The sequence below is a fragment of the Caretta caretta genome, chromosome 13, assembly GCF_965140235.1.
Source record: "Caretta caretta isolate rCarCar2 chromosome 13, rCarCar1.hap1, whole genome shotgun sequence".
Lineage (NCBI taxonomy): Eukaryota > Metazoa > Chordata > Testudines > Cheloniidae > Caretta > Caretta caretta.
This window is the reverse complement of record NC_134218.1, coordinates 12,137,670-12,156,374: the sequence shown is the minus strand read 5'-3', so window position 1 is coordinate 12,156,374 and position 18,705 is coordinate 12,137,670.

Here is an 18,705-nt window from a genome sequence, read left to right as displayed (position 1 = left end):
TGCCCCTTCCCCGAGCACCTATGCAAAGAGAGGGGAGAGAGGGGCTGAAACAAACCCACTTTGCTCTTGGTGCAAAGCAGTGCTTCTGACCCCAGTCACGCAGGGCTACATGGGTTTTAATTCACCACTGGGTTGTGGCCCAGTGAGTTGCAGTGTAGCAATCCCCTTCATACTAATTCATAGAATCATAGGACTGGAAGGGACCTCGAGAGGTCACCTGCACTCAGAGCAGGACTAAATATTATCGAGACCATTCCTGACAGGTGTTTGTCTAACCTGCTCTTAAAAATCTCCAGTGACGGAGATTCTACAACCTCCCTAGGCAATTTATTCCAGCGCTTAACCACCCTGACAGGAAATTTTTCCTAATGTCCAACCTAAACCTCCCTTGCTGTAATATAAGCCCATTGCTTCTTGTCCTATCCTCAGAGGCTAAGAAGAACAATTTTTCTCCCTCCTCCTTGTAACAACCTTTTATGTACTTGAAAACTGTTATGTCCCCTCTCAGTCTTCTCTTTTCCAGGCTAAACAAACCCAATTTTTTCAATCTTCCCTCATAGGTCATGTTTTCAAAACATTTAATCATTTTTGTTGCTCTTCTCTGGACTTTCTCCAATTTGTTCACATCTTTCCTGAAATGTGGCGCCCAGAACTGGACACAATACTCCAGTTGAGGCCTAATCAGCGCGGAGTAGAGCAGAAGAATTATTTCTCCTGTCTTGCTTACAACACTCCTGCTAATACATCCCAGAACGATGTTTGCTTTTTTTGCAACAGCGTTACACTGTTGATTCATATTTAGCTTGTGGTCCACTATGACCCCCAGATACCTTTCCACAGTACTCCTTCCTAGGCAGTCATTTCCCATTTTGTATGTGTGCAACTGATTGTTCCTTCCTAAGTGAAGTACTTTGCATTTGTCCTTAGTCCTTATTGAATTTCATTCTATTTACTTCAGAGCATTTCTCCAGTTTGTCCAGATCACTTTGAATTATAATCCTATCCCCCAAAGCACTTGCAATCTCTCCCAGCCAAATTCTGTGACTGGTAACAGGGGCACGACTGGAAAAGTTTGCGCACCATTGCACTACACCACGCAGCCTCCCAATCTGCAGAGGTGTAAAGGACAACACAAGGTCATAAGCAGGGGAGAAGTAGGCCCACTGGGAGCAACTCTGCCTCTCTTGGCTGCTGAAAAGAAAATGTCTTTAGCCAGCCCCACCCACAGAGCCCCCTGGTCGCTAGAGCTATTGGGAAAATGGGGGCATTTTGTGAAAAATTTATCCCAGTGTTTTGTTGAAAAAAAGTTAATTTTGTATTTCTTTAACTAGGTCGACTCATCACAAAGTATCTATTGGCTCAGCTCACAAAGATTCTAGAGTCATGGCTCTCAACCTTTCCAGACTACTGTACCCCTTTCAAGAGTCTGATTTGTCTTGCGTACCCCCGAGTTTCAGCTCACTTTAAAACTACTTGCTTACAAAATCTGTCATAAAAAACAAAAGTGTCTCAGCACACTATTGCTGAAAAATTGCTGACTTCCTAATTTTTACCATATAATTATAAAATAAATCAATTGGAATATACATATTGTACGTACATTTCAGTGTATAGTATATAGAGCAGAATAAACAAGTCATTGTCTGTATGAAATTTGCTTGTGCTTTTTACGTAGCCTGTTGTAAAACTAGGCCAATATCTAGATGAGCTGATGGGACCCTTGGAAGACTTCTGAATACCCCAGGGGTATGTGTACCCCTGGCCGAGAGCCACCGTTCTAGAGTGTGAGTGAAGGAATCGAAAATTGTTTGGAAGAAAACAAACATTTTAAGTGTCAGAAGAACCAACAATACAAAAAATAGGAAAACTTTTGGGTTTGTACTTATGCTATATTTTTTCAACTTGAGAGAATTGTTCCCAAACTGAACTCTTGTAATTTTACATTTCAGCCCATCTTAAAATGTTTAGGGCACATTAATGAGCTCATGCATATAAAGGTTTTTAATGCACCACAGATGCAACCAGGTGCGCTCAAGCCCTCATATAATACATTGAGAGCAAAAAGTGAATCCTAGATCAGTAAGAAGGCAATAGTCTGTGCCAATAATTTGACATGGAAAAATAAAAAAATGGGTAAGATCTAAACTTAAATCATTTGAGGAGCCATGATCAAATTTAGATTCTTGAGAAAATATTGCTTGTATTCTGGAGCTGTTTAGACAATGTCTTTGTTGTAATTTAAAATCAATAACAATGAGCCATGTGTTCCCTGATTTTTGTTTGTTTTTTTGCGGGGTGGGGGGGTTGCTGAAAAATGATTCCTTATTAATGATGTGTGAATTACTTTATGAATGCCAAGATGAAAAGCACAGAATCCATTCCAGTGGCATTTGCGTAAATGTCATTTCACTCTTAAGGTCAGATAATATTATAAGGATCCCAAGGGATATTTTCTATTATGAAGCCAATCAATGTATCTCTAAACCTTATGTTACAATGATTATTATTTGTGTCTGTAACTGATACACAAAGCTATTTGGGTTTTAGACTTTATTGGAGTTTTGTCTTTATGGAATCCCATTCATCAAGAAGGCATGTGCTAGCAAAAGCAAAAATAAACATGAAAACCAGTTCATAATATGGTGTAAAACGGTATCGTTCCAGTGCCATCAATGGAGCTACATCATAAGAACATAAGAACAACCATACTGGGTCAGACCAAAGGTCCACCTAGCCCAGTGTCCTGTCTTCTGACAGTGGCCAATGCCAAGTGCTTCAGAGTAATGAACAGAACAGGCAATCATCAAGTGACCCATTCACTGTCTCCCATTCCCAGCTTCTGGCAAAAAGAGGCTAGGGACACCATCCCTGCCCATCCTGGCTAATAGCCATTGATGGACCTATCATCCATGAATTTATCTAGTTCTTTTTTGAACTCTGGTATAGTCTTGACCTTCATAACATCCACTGGCAAAGAGTTCCACAGATTGACTGTGTGTTGTTTGAAGAAATACTTCCTTTTGTTTGTTTTAAACCTGCTGCCTATTAATTTCATTTGGTGACCCCTAGTTCTTCTGTTATGAGGAGTAAATAACACTTCCTTATTTACTTTCTCCAGTCATTATTTTATAGACCTCAATCATATCTCCCTTAGTCATTTCTTTTCCAAGCTGAAAAGTCCCAGTATTATTAATCTCTCCTCATACGAAAGTCATTCCATACCCTTAATCATTTTTGTTGCCCTTTTCTGAACCTTTTCCATCTTACGCCCGCTGAGAATCTGGCTCTCCAGGCTGCACCATTACATCTGATTGCACTGCAGATAGGAGTTCATGTCAGATGCCACAACAGTGGGCCACCTTATAAAAACCTAGACAGACAGAATTTGGCCCACTAATGTTAAGTTCCTAAAAATGTAGGTTCCAAAATGTCCTCCTGACAAAGAATCATATCTGTTGTGGCTAATCCTTGTGCTTGAAAATGCTGATAGCTGAACCTGTAAGATGGTTCTCAGGAGTATCTCATTTACAAACAGGTGCTTCCCATCAAGCAGGGACTTAGTAAACTGATTTGAAAGGAACAAGAACAAGCTCCAAATCTTCACCTAGGCCTCAAAATCAATATTTTGATCTTTGAAAATATTTGGGTAATATTTATATCTCCTCCCTGACTTCTGCATCTTCACTCTGTTCTCTGACCGTTGGTGGTTCCCACTTTACCCTCTTCCAGTCTATCCAAACCACGGGATCTAAAAATATCATCTTCACCTTCCAGGATCTTCTAGGACCTTGTCACTCCTCTCTCCAAATCCCTCCATTGGGTTTTATATTCTATACCAAGTGAGACACCCAGGTCTTATGCATTCCCTAATTTCTCTTGTCTCATTTCTCCCTTTCTAGTTTTTTGCCCCACTCTTGTTTTTGTTCTTTCTTTCGTTGTACATTTTAACTCCCTCTGTTTATCGAAATCTCTCCTTAAAACATAACATACTATGGTCAACCATCTAAATTAGAAATTCTACCAGGCCTGCTGTGATGTTTTTGTGAGGTGTCCAGAACTATGGGTGACCTTGTTACCCTCTGCCTTAGCTAAAGAGAGGTTTGTTGCTGTTAAACCAAGTGACAGCTCCCTTTCATCCCAGTGTGTTAGCCTGCCAGTCCTTTTTGCCTTGAGGGTAATACTTGATACACACAAGTCCCTGAACCCCCTGAAAGAGTGTTTATTCCTCTGTGGTATCCAGCCCCTGTCACGGGACACTCACAGAAATTACCAAGTCAGCTGTCTCCAAAGGGAGTAAAAAACCAGCCTGTTGGTTCAGCTGAGTATTCACACCTTACTTTAATATAACAGCTTTGAGATGAATTTTTAATAAAACAAGAATAAGTTTATTAAGAAAGAACAGAGATTTAAATGATACTAAAGCAGAGATAATCGAAACAGAAAATGGTTACAAACAAAATTGTAATCACACTTTCTAGTGATTAAAACTTAACAGGCTACAAGCCTTTTCTAAGGCAGTTTTCTCACCTACAGACACTTAGTATCACTAACCCACATGGCTGGGGCTCCACGGTTCCTGGATGCAAAGAGCACTGACCTCAGTGATGGATCACCAAAACGTTTTTTTGCCTCTCCTTATATCCCCCAAACTTTATTGTCTTTGTCACCAGAGTTAGGATGAACACCTAGGGTTCAGATGCCAGTGTCTTCCCATGTGGATTTCACATCTTTATGTTAATTTGCTCCTCCTGATTACCTTCAACTCAAATGAACTGTCCATTTTCTCTGGCATCACCATGCTCAATTTACATTAGAGTCAGGAAAATAATTATCCTCCCTCTTGACAAAAAAACCCCCTGTTTCTCCCTTTGTTTGCTTACAGATTTTAAAGTATAATATCAGTAAGTATCCATAATTTCTGATACAGTGTTAATACATATGATTCACAATGGTATTAATGGCCACTGTGTCACTAGTTTTCATTGGCTATCTCACATAACATTCTCTATAGATAAATATCATGAAAGCAATGTGTTAGGTGAAGTGAGTTTGTCAGGGTTGACAGCAGCTGCTGTTACATGACATTGAACCCTGTATCAGTGGGCAGTCAGAGGCTCTTAAGGTCACAAAATTGTAGCCCTTTATGATAACCTCTCTCTAGTCATCAAGAGCAGCTAGTATTTGTAACCTCTTGTCTGTCCAAATTCTGAACTCTGGCACAGGGACCATGTGTTCTCTTTGGCAGTGCTGTGCAAAACAATGCTGAGCACATCGTAATAGTTATTACTCAGTCTTGTGCCCCACTGCACATTCTAAGACTGCCTGGAAGTGCCCGGATGATATGATGAAGAAAATGTTTCTTCTTAGTGTATTGTCATCCCTAATGGAATCGGAAAGAACAAGAAATATCAGGGGAAAGCCTATTTTGGGGTAGTTTGAAACCCAATTTTGCAGGCTTAAGTGGTCCAATTTGTCCCTGGTTAATTTAATTTAATATGGCTTTGATTACGTTACCCCAGAGATAAATTTGGTTCAAGAGGTTCATAGAGTTTCATAGGCAGGGTTAGGATATGTTTGCATACTTTTGGATGCTTATCCATTCTGGACCTTGAAGCATAATGAGGATACACTGTAAGAGATCTGCCCTTATTAATTTCCTTGATTATGTTCCACCCTTAGCATTTCTTGAACATAACTTGATTTTAGTAAGTGTGTGACTAGCTAATTATTTACTATAGAGACAAGGTGAGTGAGGTAATATCTTTTATTGAATCAACTTCTTTTTTTTTTATTTTAATAAACTTCTTTTATTGGTCCAATAAAAGACATTATCTCACCCATCTTCTCTTTCTAATGCCCTGGGACCAACATGGCTACAACAACACTGCATATAGTTTTTATGTATGTCTGTTATATGCCTCATAACAGCCAGCATCACAGGAGCTCTTGACCAGTCAAAGCTCTTACCCATGAAAAATGTGGATGAAGAATTGAAATGTGGATGAAGAATTATAGACTACCCAGGCTGGTGGCTACTGAGTGGTCGATTCCTCATGGGAGGGAAATAATTGTATGAGACAAGAACCTTCTGGTAGACCTCTGAAAGAACTGTGAAGAGAGTGACTCTTTGTTCCTCTCCACCTGGAAAACAATGGCTGCAATTAATACAACTACATTTCAAAGGAAGGAATCAGAATTTTTTAAGTGCTACTGTGCCAGGATGAATGTTGTGTTGAAGCAGCCTGAAGCTCATTTGCAGTTTGCAGAAAGTGAATACTATGAGGCCATTGTATACACAGTATTAATATACCCACTTTTTTCAGACACTTATTTTTAATAGATGTAGTACTACAATAATGCCTACAGATTACAGAGTCCTATTATACTCGATACTGAACACACACACCTAATATGGGGCAGTCCATGCCCCAAAGTGCTTAGATTCTAAGACAGAAAGAGGTAGTAGAAAGGACGTATGATTAGCCCCATTTCATAGATGGGAAACTAAGATACATTAAGTGACTTTTCCAAGGCCATACAGAAGTCTGTAGCAGAGCTCGGAATTGACCTCAGGTTTCCTTAGTCCCAGCTGAGTATCTTAGCCACAAGGTTATCTTTTCTCTCTAACTTTAATTCATCCATCACTTCTCACTTGGCCTGGTTCTATTCAGTAAAGGGAAAATGCCTGAAGTTGCTGGAATCCATCTTTGAAAAATTAGTGAAATTGAAATTTTAGCCCAATAACTCTTAGTAAAAGAACACTGTTATGATATCTTGTCAGAGGGTAATATTGTTAAACATTGTATTTTATGGCAGTAAGATACTGAAACACAAAACCTTGTGATCCAGTTATTGATAGGATAAGTAAAGGAATGTTATTCTGCCTTTTCTGGGAGAAATAAAAATCCTCTGAAAGATTTCATGATACAGCCAAAAAAATGCATTTATTCCATCAGGACAGATGTTTGGTTATTGAACTATCTGGAACATTTAGTAGAAAATAGATTGTGAGGCTATCATTGCAAAATCCATATCCACTACATGTAGAAACCATCAGATACAGGAAGTGATTTATGTCCCAAGAGTGAGTATCTTATCTGGCTCCAAGTGCTATGTTGTGCGTTGTTCTTACATACTCGCCTGTTTAACACTGCTCCTTCATTGAACATGGATGGGCAGGCAGCAGAGGGGCAACAACTTTGAGCACCCCCACATCAGTCATGAGGGATCATAATGATATAGTGGCAGTCACTGAGAGATGGTGCAGGACAAATCAGACAGCAGAATGACAACTATGAGAACAAATAGTGAGTGCAATCAGTGGAGATGGAAATCCAACGAGCAATGCATCTGGCAACACACAGTGGCACGGTGCACGATGAGCATCAAGGTTGAACAAACATCATAAAACACTGATCGAGCTGTCAATTAAAAAACAAACAGGCTCATCATAATTACACTGAATAATTGTTATCTAATGGAGAGGTAATTAAGTACATTTTATGAGATCCATTGTCACTGAATTGAGCATAGAATTGGTCAAAACATTTTTTTTTTACATGAAAATTTCAAAGCTGGTTTTGTTTCATTTTATTTTAATGGGCTGACTTTGAATTTTTTACTAGAATGCTTTCTTTTTTTGTTGTTGTTGAAAATTTGTAGTTTTCGAAAATGAAAATTTCCTACCATTTGACTAAGCCAACCCGATCAAAACTGCTGATGGGGAAAGTTAGCAAAAGCTCTAACAACAAATAAAAAGTGCAAAAAATTATTTTTTTCTACTGAAAATGAAACAAATATATATATTTTTTAAAAGTCACCATTTGTGAGAAAGAGTCAAGTTTCATTCCCCCCTGAATAAATGAATGAACATTTTCCACCCGCTCTAACAGATTGTGCAGGAAAGGAATGCTAAAGGGACCAGGCTTGACTGTTTAAAATGGACATAGGACAATGGTGAAGCAGGGCACTCATCTGGTCAACCCACTCTCTTTAAAGGTTTGATCCAAAGCCCATTGAAGTCAATGAAAACCTTCACTTGGGCCTCTAAAATAAGGGGCTTTGCATCAGCCCCTATTGGAAAGCAAAAGGCACAGAATAGTTTCTTTATAGGGGACACCAAGATACAGATGGGAGCTGAGACAGCCACTCCTCACCATGAATGTAAGGAATGTGAAATAATCTCTGAGCATTCCTGTGCAGAGCACACTTGGCTATGTGTAAATAATGGGGGAAAAAATGATAATTCTGCCCAGTGTTCAAAGAATACAAAATGACATTGAAATGGAACAGTTTCAACCAATGAGAGAGCAGGGATGTCACACGTTCACCCACTCAACACTTTCCAGTAGCTCTCAGTAACTCTGCATCAAGGCAATCCCTGTACTTGGATTTGCTCTCACCTTTCACGTTCACTGCCCATATCCTCAGCTAACAGCTGCCTTAATTTATCATTTCATGCAGCTGCTAGAATGGGAAAAATGTCTAATATTTCATCAGTAGACATAATTGCACTTATAAGGTCTTTTTGTTCTGTGTTTGTACAGCACCTAACGTAATGGGGTCCCAGTCAATGACTGCAGTTCTGAGGAACTACCGCAGTTATAATAAGAATAAGATGGGAGGATTTGCTCACGACCAATCTTGGGCTAATAAATACCTTGGCCTCAGCTGTTATGTAAATTCAGGATATGCCCATTAAAGAAGGACCCTAAATTATGTCCTAACCAAAAATATTTCGTCATTTTGGTGCATAACTAGTTTTTTGCATAAAAAAATCCCATGATTTTCTGAGAACAGTAGCACTAAAGTTGACCACACACAGCCCAAAATAGTGTGAGAAAGGAAGTGATTGTAGCTTGCAGAATAGTCATTAAATCAAAAGAATGGAAAATTCATTCCTTGTAAGAATGTAGCTACTGGAGAGTTGCCCAGTCCTGAACAAAGAGTAGCAATTCACAGCTGAAGGGACATAGCATGAGTACACAATGATCTAAATTATAAAATGTACATACAGCCTGCAACAAACGTGTGGATGTTATAGATCAGTATCTATGGCAAACATTTTCAAGTTACATTAATTCATTTAGTTGACTAGAACCTTTCTGAAGAATCCTCCTTCTATCAGCTTCTGAACCTGGATGGCTAAAAAAGTAAAATGTGCCCTATGTTAAAAGACTTTAAAGTGAGGAACCTATAGAGTTATATAGGCACCAAGAGTGCCTCCACTCCACAGTAAATTCATTTCCCACAATGGGGAGCCAATAACATTTTCAGGGAAAAAATGATGTGGATAGATTCTAAGAAGTTCTCCTCCAACAAAGTGATACAGTTCACTGTGACTTATGCATACAGGTAATTGATATTAATACAACAGAAAATTTGAGGTCACTTCTGGCAAGCAATATATAATGGGGTTTGTTTTTTATGAACATTGAAAAGGGTTTACAAGAAAGGCAAACTTAACAAAGACTGCATTTAATATTTAAATGTATATTTAACATTCAGCTAACACTATCTCAGTTATAGCTTATTCAACCCCAGTAGGCCACAGACAAAAGAGATTTCTTTTTGTTTCACAGGTTAAACATTATACTGAAATGTCCTTTCTCCCTTCCTATATTAAATGTGCAGTAGATGCTGCCAATAGTAAGGAGAAGATTTGAGCATATCCTATTATTCCTATATAGGTAAGAGAACTCACAAAGACTGGCCAAGTTGTGAGGACCCAAAGCAGGCTTTCTGGATATGTTCAAGCACATGGGGCCTGATCCAATGCTCAAATTAAGTCAGTAGAATGATCCAAAGTCCTTGGAAGCCAATGGGAGTCTTTCTATTGAGCTTTGGGTCAAGCCTATAATGAAAAGTAATTGTATTCCACTTAGATGCTGACACATAAACAAGTCTAGGAAATCAGTGGCAGAGATAGGATGAGAAGGAACATCAGCCAAACAGAAGTGCCTCTTGAGAACTTTTCAGCCTCTTAAAGGTTTTTGAGTAGGAGGGAAATGTTACTCCTCTGCACTGGGGCTTCACAGAGTAAGTTGAGATAAGCAGCAGCAGACAGGCATCTATCACCTGTCATCTTTATCAGTTCTAGGATGAGGGCTAAGGAGGCTGAACACATTCACTTTCCCAATAGGCCACCAAGGATGGAAGAAGTCAAAGCAGTATGCATTAACAAGTCTCCCTTTCCTACTGTGACTGGGGCTGTGAGGCGTTCACTGGTGGTGACCTGGACTTCTAATGAAAAATGAGGAGCTATTAAAAAATCCAGTTGATAACATATAGGTGACCTCCTCTAACATGAATGTCCATTATCTCAGGTCCTGCAATGGTGCATACATGAAACACACTAGCTAGCTAAACATTTGAGAAGAGAGAGAAAATCTTATTCTGTGATAGTTAAGATAATCATCACCTGAGATCAAGGAGATCACCTAACCATTGTTTTAATGGGAAGGGTGCACTGAAGTGTTGCCTTGTGGCAAAATACTGTAGTACACATGGGAAAGAATGCTTTTGTGGGCAACCAAGATAACTCTGCCCAAGACTCTCTTTGTGAGCCCTCATCTTGTCCCCAAACTGTAAGGTACTAAAGACATGTACATTAGAATGGCCAGGGGCATAACCCACAATGATGAACGCTGGTGTTTGTCACTCTAAGATCATGTCCGTACTGTTTGCAAGAGCTGCAGTAATTGTCAAATTATGGGTTGGTTACTTAAAAGTAATAAGCAGCTCATCTCTGTCCAAATCCCACATCAAGGTGAGAAGGAAAGTGTTCCAAATCAGCTGCTTGAGACTATCGTGAGGGAGAGTTTGAAAAATACCTGTAGTCAAGCCCTGAAGGACATGAACTGACAAGCAGGCCATTTGCCTCTAAGGGCTTCTATCTGCAGCAGTTTATGTTCTGCCTCTCACTGCTGAGTTTACCCTGCATGTTTACACTGCTGTTCACCCACACCACACACACACCAGAACTTAATGATCAGCCATCTGACCCACTTTCAGTTTACTATCTGAGGCAAGGAGGAAATTTATTTTCATATCTGGAACAGTTCAAGGCATGTTTCCAAAGCCAGTGACACATGTACAAGGAAAAGAGAATAAATTTTCTCTTGTCCTTAATCAGAATCAGTCTCTACTCCATGCCAAGTAATGGATGTTCTCTATTTGTTGCTGGAATGAGGAAAATCAAGTTCCTGTTAAACAGGACTCTTCCATTATATGGCAGCCATGTCAATGGGCACTATTTGGGTGGCAGACTGGTATTTTGATATTGTCTACGGTTTTATAGATTCCATCCTTTCTAGCAATAGATTGGAAGGATGCAACCTGTTACCACTGAATAATAAGAATGGAGCTGATATGGTTACACAAAGAAATGGACCTTTTAAGTTCAGTCACGTTCCTTCCTTATCTCCAAGCCAAGACAAAGAAATGTCCATGCTCTCAGTGGAAAAAGGCCACCCCCCAGTGCTGTAAGTGCAGCTCCATTGAGCTACACTGACTTATACTAGCTGAGGCTGAGGCTTTGGCCCATCTTGTCTATAAATAGCAGTATAGTCCCTAGAGAACTAGTGTATCCTATACGGAGGGTATTTCATATACAAATAGTATTTTATTATGATTTCTCATTTTGTAGGCATAGTAAGCAATTTTTATGCCCCAGATGCAATGTACCAGATTTGCATGAGGTTTAAAAACTCTGATAAGTAAATGAAATCCATAATGATAACTTGCCAGGGACCCTAGACTTTCTCACAGTGAAGATTTTCCAAGTCACAGAAATCCTGCCTGCTGCTATAGTCTTTATGGGGTTTTATTTCCAATAAAGAGAGTGTGCCATCAGCACAGGGGTCAATAGTCCTACTACAAAGCGTGAAGATGGAATGAAATACCAGATTTCCATACACTAGACAGCATGGTGGTACGGGAGCAAAGAGGGACACAAAGAGAAATAGCAGGCATCACATAAAACCAGACCATAAACACATAGACTCAAAAGGTCACCAAGAGGCTTTGAAGATTATAACAGGGAGGCAGTAATCACCAGTTTAGCAAAAGACATGGAGAAATCAACAGCAGACATGGGATGCGTCTTAGCTGTGCATACATCAGGGCAATGAAAAATCATCTATTTAGTGATCACACAAACCTTTGCCTTTGCAACTTCTAAGTAGTATAAATGTTGGCATAGTTCTGTAATTCAACATTCTCTGATCAGTAATTGTAGATTTTGCTGTAGCCAAAGGTATGCAATACTTACTAAAAGCCTTGCACAATGTACGACCTTCCTTATGTATGTTGGATGAAAGTACTGCATTGAGTAACAAAAACTGACTTCTTGTCTGGCAGACATGTTCCTCTGGGAACAAAGCACCTGCAACTTCCCCCCCCTCACCCCCCACACACTTGATTTGATTTAGTTTGATTCTTCAGTTTCTGTTGAGATCACTGCAGAATTACTACAGTAAATATGCTTGATGAAGGATGGAGATGGGAAAAAACTCCAGCTAAACCTGATGTGAGATGTGGAGAGTTTAATGGATAGGAGGAAGTGTGAAGATCCTGACCATCTCTGACTTTCAAGTGATATTCAAACAGCATGTACAGGAATTATGCATAAATATCAAAGGAAAATATACCCTGCCCCAAACTAGGTGAATAAGAATTTTATTGTAAACCACTCCTAACTGCCTTTGCTTTTCGCAAAGGACAAATGATGATATTGTTTCCCTATATTAAGAGAAATAATCTGCTTAAAATGAGCCTTGTTTCTTCTTGTAAGTTAAACTAACCATTTGGATGTCTTTTGACATTTAGATTGCCATGTATTAAGTGCCATTCTAGTCCATCCAAACATAATTGTAAAGTATTCAATGAACAGGAATATTAAAATAAAGTCTACCTCATACCACATTGATTCTGTTTTTACCTTTCTAGTCGATCATCATTAGTGTCTATGAATCTAATCTTTCATATGATCACACCACAATGCAAATCAGTAACTATTCCTTACTGCTGCTGAAATTGGGAACTAGGCCAAGTTAGTTGTTTCTATAGTATAGGAATGTATGCCTCATTACGAGGAATGCCCGTCATTTCAGACCCAACTTTACTTCTGACCCATGCAAATAAGATGTTATCTCACCACTAATTATTTCATTTTTATGCTTAGAAATACAAAATCACATAGTCCAAAGGTATAGAAAGTATCCATTAGGTTAAATAAATGAACCCAACATATTTGCAAACTTCCTGTTTGTTGTTGTTTGGTTGGTTTTGGTTGTTGCTTGTGTCACTCATTCTGGTCCTAAGGGGTTGAAAAGTATGCCCAGTAAGGCAGTGTTATAGAGCAGAACTCCAGGAGTTTTTAAGGTGACCTACCAATCTCTTCTCTTTCTAGCCAGAATTAGAACGGAGCTAATGGTTGGGTTATTTCAAGTACGCCTGAATAATGATGTATTCGGAAACCTAGTAGATTTGATCTTTTCCTCCTTCAGTTGACCAATGATCCACTTGAACAATACCAGCTGCTGTACTATGCATATCATGACCCACAGACATACCAGCCCTCGGATATTAATAGCATCATAATCCTGGCATATCAATCTACTGATGTTATGTCCAAAGTTACTGGACTAGTCTTTGAATCAAGACATTGAGACAGATATCTGTGATGTTAGTGGACCAGGTGCCACTCATGCCAAGGTCCCTAGGCATCAAGTGAACACTATCAAATGCATAGCTGGAAACCAGTCTGACTCACCTGTGTGTTAGTAGCGCTAAAATACTAATTGTTAGACTTGTAACAATGTATTTAGACTTTATGAAATGCCTGTAAGTTGCTGCATGCATTAATCTCACCGATAGTATCTGTAACCTATGCTATAAGGCAGGGATCAGCAACATTTGGCCCTCGGCCCACAAGGGTAAGCCACCTAGTGGGCTGGGCCAGTTTGTTTACCTGTCACGTCCACAGCTTCGGCCGATCGCGGCTCCCACTGGCTGTGGTTCGCTGTCCCAGGCCAATGGGGGCTGCAGGAAGCAGGGGTCAGCACAGCCCTCAGCCCGCACTGCTTCCCGCAGCCCCCATTGGCCTGGGACGGCGAACCGCGGCCAGTGGGAGCTGCGATCGGCTGAACCTGCGGACATGGCAGGCAAGCAAACTGGCCCGGCCTGCCAGGAGGCTTACCCTAGCGGGCCGCAGGCCAAAAGTTGCCAATCCCTGCTATAAGGTAATACTTGAGTGTTTGTTCTATAACTGTAAAAATGTTTGCTCTGAAACTGTAAATCCAGTCAGGGAAGAAACATCACTAAGTGTGAAATACTGGTTTGCACCTATGAAGAGGGGTGATCTCCTGCCCATCAGGAGGGACTATTGAATCCAAATGGGCCATAGTAAACCATCAAAGAACAAGAATTTTGTTAATTTCTCCCAGCACACCCATGAAGAGGGAGATGTGCAGAAGCCCTCGTCACATCAGCTTGGACTTTAGGGAGGTGGGGATAAAAATCCCTGGCCAGAAGGAATTAGGATCCTTTAATGCTGTTTGGACTCTCAGGGGCAAAGATTCCTAAACACAAACAAGAGTTTCCCAGGATTAAGCTGGGTTAGCCGTAAAGGATTTACAGAGCTGGCATATTTCAGCAGCTCTATCACCATCTGAAACCTAAGACTGCAACTCATTTGTGTGTGTTTTAATCCTGTACATAATGTTGCTCATATTTCTTTTGCTTAGTTAATAAATCCTTAGTTTACTATAGGATTGGCTACAAACTTTATCTTTGGTGTGAGATCTAAGGAAAGTAACTGGTCCTTTGGGACTGGGAGTAACCTGATCATTTTGTGATCTTTGCTGTAAAGTAACCATCTATCACAGAGTCAAGCTTGCCTGGATGGCAAGATAGATTGGAAAACCCAAGGAGGCTGTCCGTGACTGCATGGTAAGGCTGTAAAGTGCCAGAAGAGTTTATACTTGATATTTGGTTGGTGAAATAAGTATAGAACTCACAGCCAGTTTGGGGTGTTTGCCTTGCTTCTTAACAGTCTGCCCTGAGGTTGGTATTCTGTCTCATGAGCCACTCCAGTCAGCATGGCAATAGCTACAAGCTTGCTTGATCCAGGGTACACTGTCTTGTAATCACAGAGCAGTGATTAGACTTCCAAACTTCTTTCTTAGCAGACTGGATTCAAGGTCAAAGTTGAGAAATATGAGCATGGAAGGATTCTTTGAGTGTGTTCTGTTCTAGGATAGTTTCAAAGTGCTAGGCAGGAATCTGCAGGGGATATCCTCAGATCACCACATAGCTGGTTAGTATTGTAATGTAATAAAACATGTTTGAACTCATTCAGCAACTATTATGAAATCGCTGACCACACAATTTATGTTGCTCTGTGGTCTGATCAAAACTATTTGTATAGCATCTCAGGAAGTATGCATGGTCATCTTACAAAAGCGCCTGCTGAAACATTCTCAATATGTATTTTTGCACTTTCATGTAACTTAGATCGGACATCACAAAAAGGGAGGGATTTACTGAGTTGTGCAGTAACTATTGTTTAGTCTAACACAGTGAGCTATGTTGAAACGGAATAATGCATCTTCACTTCTCCCTCTGCATTAGCTCTAGGCGAATACTACCAGAAACTATTCCTTGGAATAAAAGCCAAGCTTCATTCTCATGTTTGCAATTCTCTTTATTCATTTCCAGTAGCATTCATACTAGTGATGTATTTTATTTTATTTTGTTGTTTGTAATAATGTTACAGAACACACAAATCTCATTAGTCCTTATGCAAATATATTCCCTCCCACTATTTGCTTTGGAAGTATTTGCAAGGTCATCTTGAGATTCTGCTTCCTCCAACATTTTATAAAAGTTTCAGACATCCAGTCAAGAAGCAGAAAAAAATACCATCTGACTTAGGTAACCATCCAAACACCATAAACAGTTTAACATGAATAACTCCTTCACAATCCATAGGTTGAACTACGTTCATACAAAGCATGCATCAAACAGTATACCATACAAAGTAGTTTAAAATAATCCATTCATGGGCAATCTGAAAATAGAAAAGGAATACATCTATTGAATAAAGCATTAACTATAACTGGTCCATCCAGCTTTGCTCTCTCTATAGGAGCCCATTCAGTTATTCTGAATGCTGAACATTCTTCACACAGTTATTTCATACAAGCCTGTGCAGCATTTGAGCAATATGAAATGTTCCTACCCCCTGTGGGTGTTTCATATTTTATTTTTGTAGAGTTGAGCTGCGGGGTTTATGATGTTTTCCCCCAAAAACGAACAAGGAAAGGTTCGAATGACTGTGTGTCAGCATATAGACAGTGCATAAGTGAACCAGTGCAATTGACATGCAGAAATTAAGTCTGGATAGATGGAGAACTTCATGCCTACCCACCAAAGGACCAGTAATCTTAATGAACACATTATGATGAACGAATGGAATTTATTATTTCTTATTTCTTCTGTTGTAATAGCCCTGGAAATACTTTTGTACTTTCTCCAAACAACATAATATCAGCCCAGAAAAGGATGCCAAGTATACGCTTTTTTAACCTCCTTTTAAAAAATATAAAGTATTTTTATTTTGAAGTGGAAGGGGGAAAAAGCAAGGGGATAAAAAAGAACCAAAAGATTTTAACAGCTCTAAAGGTAAAAGAACTGATCATCAAACCATCTCTAAATGCAGAAGGCTGATCATAGAACTCTTTAGTGCAACAAATAATTTGTACATATTGCATTGCCAAATGGATGCATTTTGCTTCTTGTCTCAGTGCTTGCATATGTACGTGGAAGGCAGGGGTTGCCATAGCAAGTTTATATTTTAACTGGATGGAAGACTAAAGAGGCAAGTGAAGCCCTTGGGTCATTTGTGGCTCACAATAGCATTTTGGCCCACATTTGGAGGCTAAAGTAATTTATTTATTCTTCTTTAAAGCAGGACATTCTGAGATTTTATTATTTCTCAAATTTATTTAAACAAAAATTTTCTGTGAACTTAGTGCTCATGAAAGGTGCCGATTCCATAGACCGGTGTGCTCTATTCAATCAGTGCATAGGTACAGAATGGGAAGCAGCAGTGCAAATTTACCGTAGACTGTCCTCTGTAAATATGCCTCTCACCTCTAATGGCTGACAATGTAGTATTTAGTCTCCATGGATCACTTCATCCTTGGCCTATCTACTGAGGCTACCCATTGTGAGGGTGGTGTTTTGTGCTGTAGACATCTGTCTGCCAGAAACTGGACTGAGACCACCAAAACAGACACCAGCAGCAACTTAGTCAGCTGGCATAAATCAGGGTAGCTCCATTGACTGACTTCTGGTCTAGATGATTTGAAAGAATGACCCAAAAGGAGAAAGCTCATAATTACCAAACCCTCTCTTGGTGTTCAGCCTCTGACTGTATTTTAAATTCATATCATTTAATAAAATCAATGTCCTGCCCATCTTAAACCTTTTGGAGTCTGAGCAGAGTTCTGAGATGGATGGAATGTATTAACTGAAGATCAAAAGGATGTTACCATACGGTCTTCCAAAGTTTCAGGTGGACCATCACTTGTATTTAGTATTAAATATGGAATGATTTAATAGTCCCAAAAATGTGTAATAAAAACTGCCTTAACTCCTTTGTTCTTAAATACATCACTTTTTTGTTCTTTTTGTCTTTTTTTACAGAGGGGGTATTTCAGTAAAATATAAATTAATAGCAAATACACATCACGACTAGGGATGGGTGAATTAGTTTTCAGTGTGTGTGTGGGGGGGGGAAATGAATAAAATTTTAGTCTAGGTTCTTGAACCAGGCCAAATCTGGACCCTTTAAAAGGTTTGAAACAGTGATTTTATTTATCTTTTTCTTTAACACTTGCACCTCTCCTCTTGTCTATCTCTGGATAGGAAGCAGAAAGACCAACTTTACACGTTTCTCCAAAACTTGTGAGAAACGTCACAAGAAAGATTATTTTCATGAAATTTCTAAACCAGTTTCCAGAGAAAATTTCTAAATAACCTCTCAAATTTTTGAATGGTCCTTCATATAGACATGGACTCCAGCTGCAAAATTTGGATCTGAATCCATGTTTCCAATAGCCACAAGTTTGGGGTGAGTGCTTGAGATCCGTGGCATTGATTTGGGATCATCTCTAATCTGAGCCAAACCAAGCCTTTAAGGCCAAGTTCCCTCATGGTATATATAGGTGAAATGTTAATGAAGTCATCAAGCTGAATCCATTTACTTCAGCAGAAAACTTGTTTCACTGTGTCTTACTCATCACAGCATTATTATGAGATGAGGTCAGTTTGATCTTGGAACTTTGTGTACAGCCCCATGAGTCAGACTTTGCCCAAGTAGAGAGCAAAAAGATGTTCTGTGAAACACAACCAAGTATTCTTCCCATGGGGGAGGAGGAGGAAAGCCCTTCCTATTTTTTGCTGGGCAAATTATGAGACTCATATGGACATATAGTTGAACTTCTTTTTGAAGGAGATCAACCTGGCTTCTAATAGTCCCTCTGATGGAACAAAGATAGCATAGACTCATAGAAGATTAGGGTTAGAAGAGACCTCAGGAGGTCATCTAGTCCAACCCTCTGCTCAAAGCAGGACCAACCCCAACTAAATCATCCCAGCCAGGGCTTTGTCAAGCCAGGTCTTAAAAACCTGAAAAAG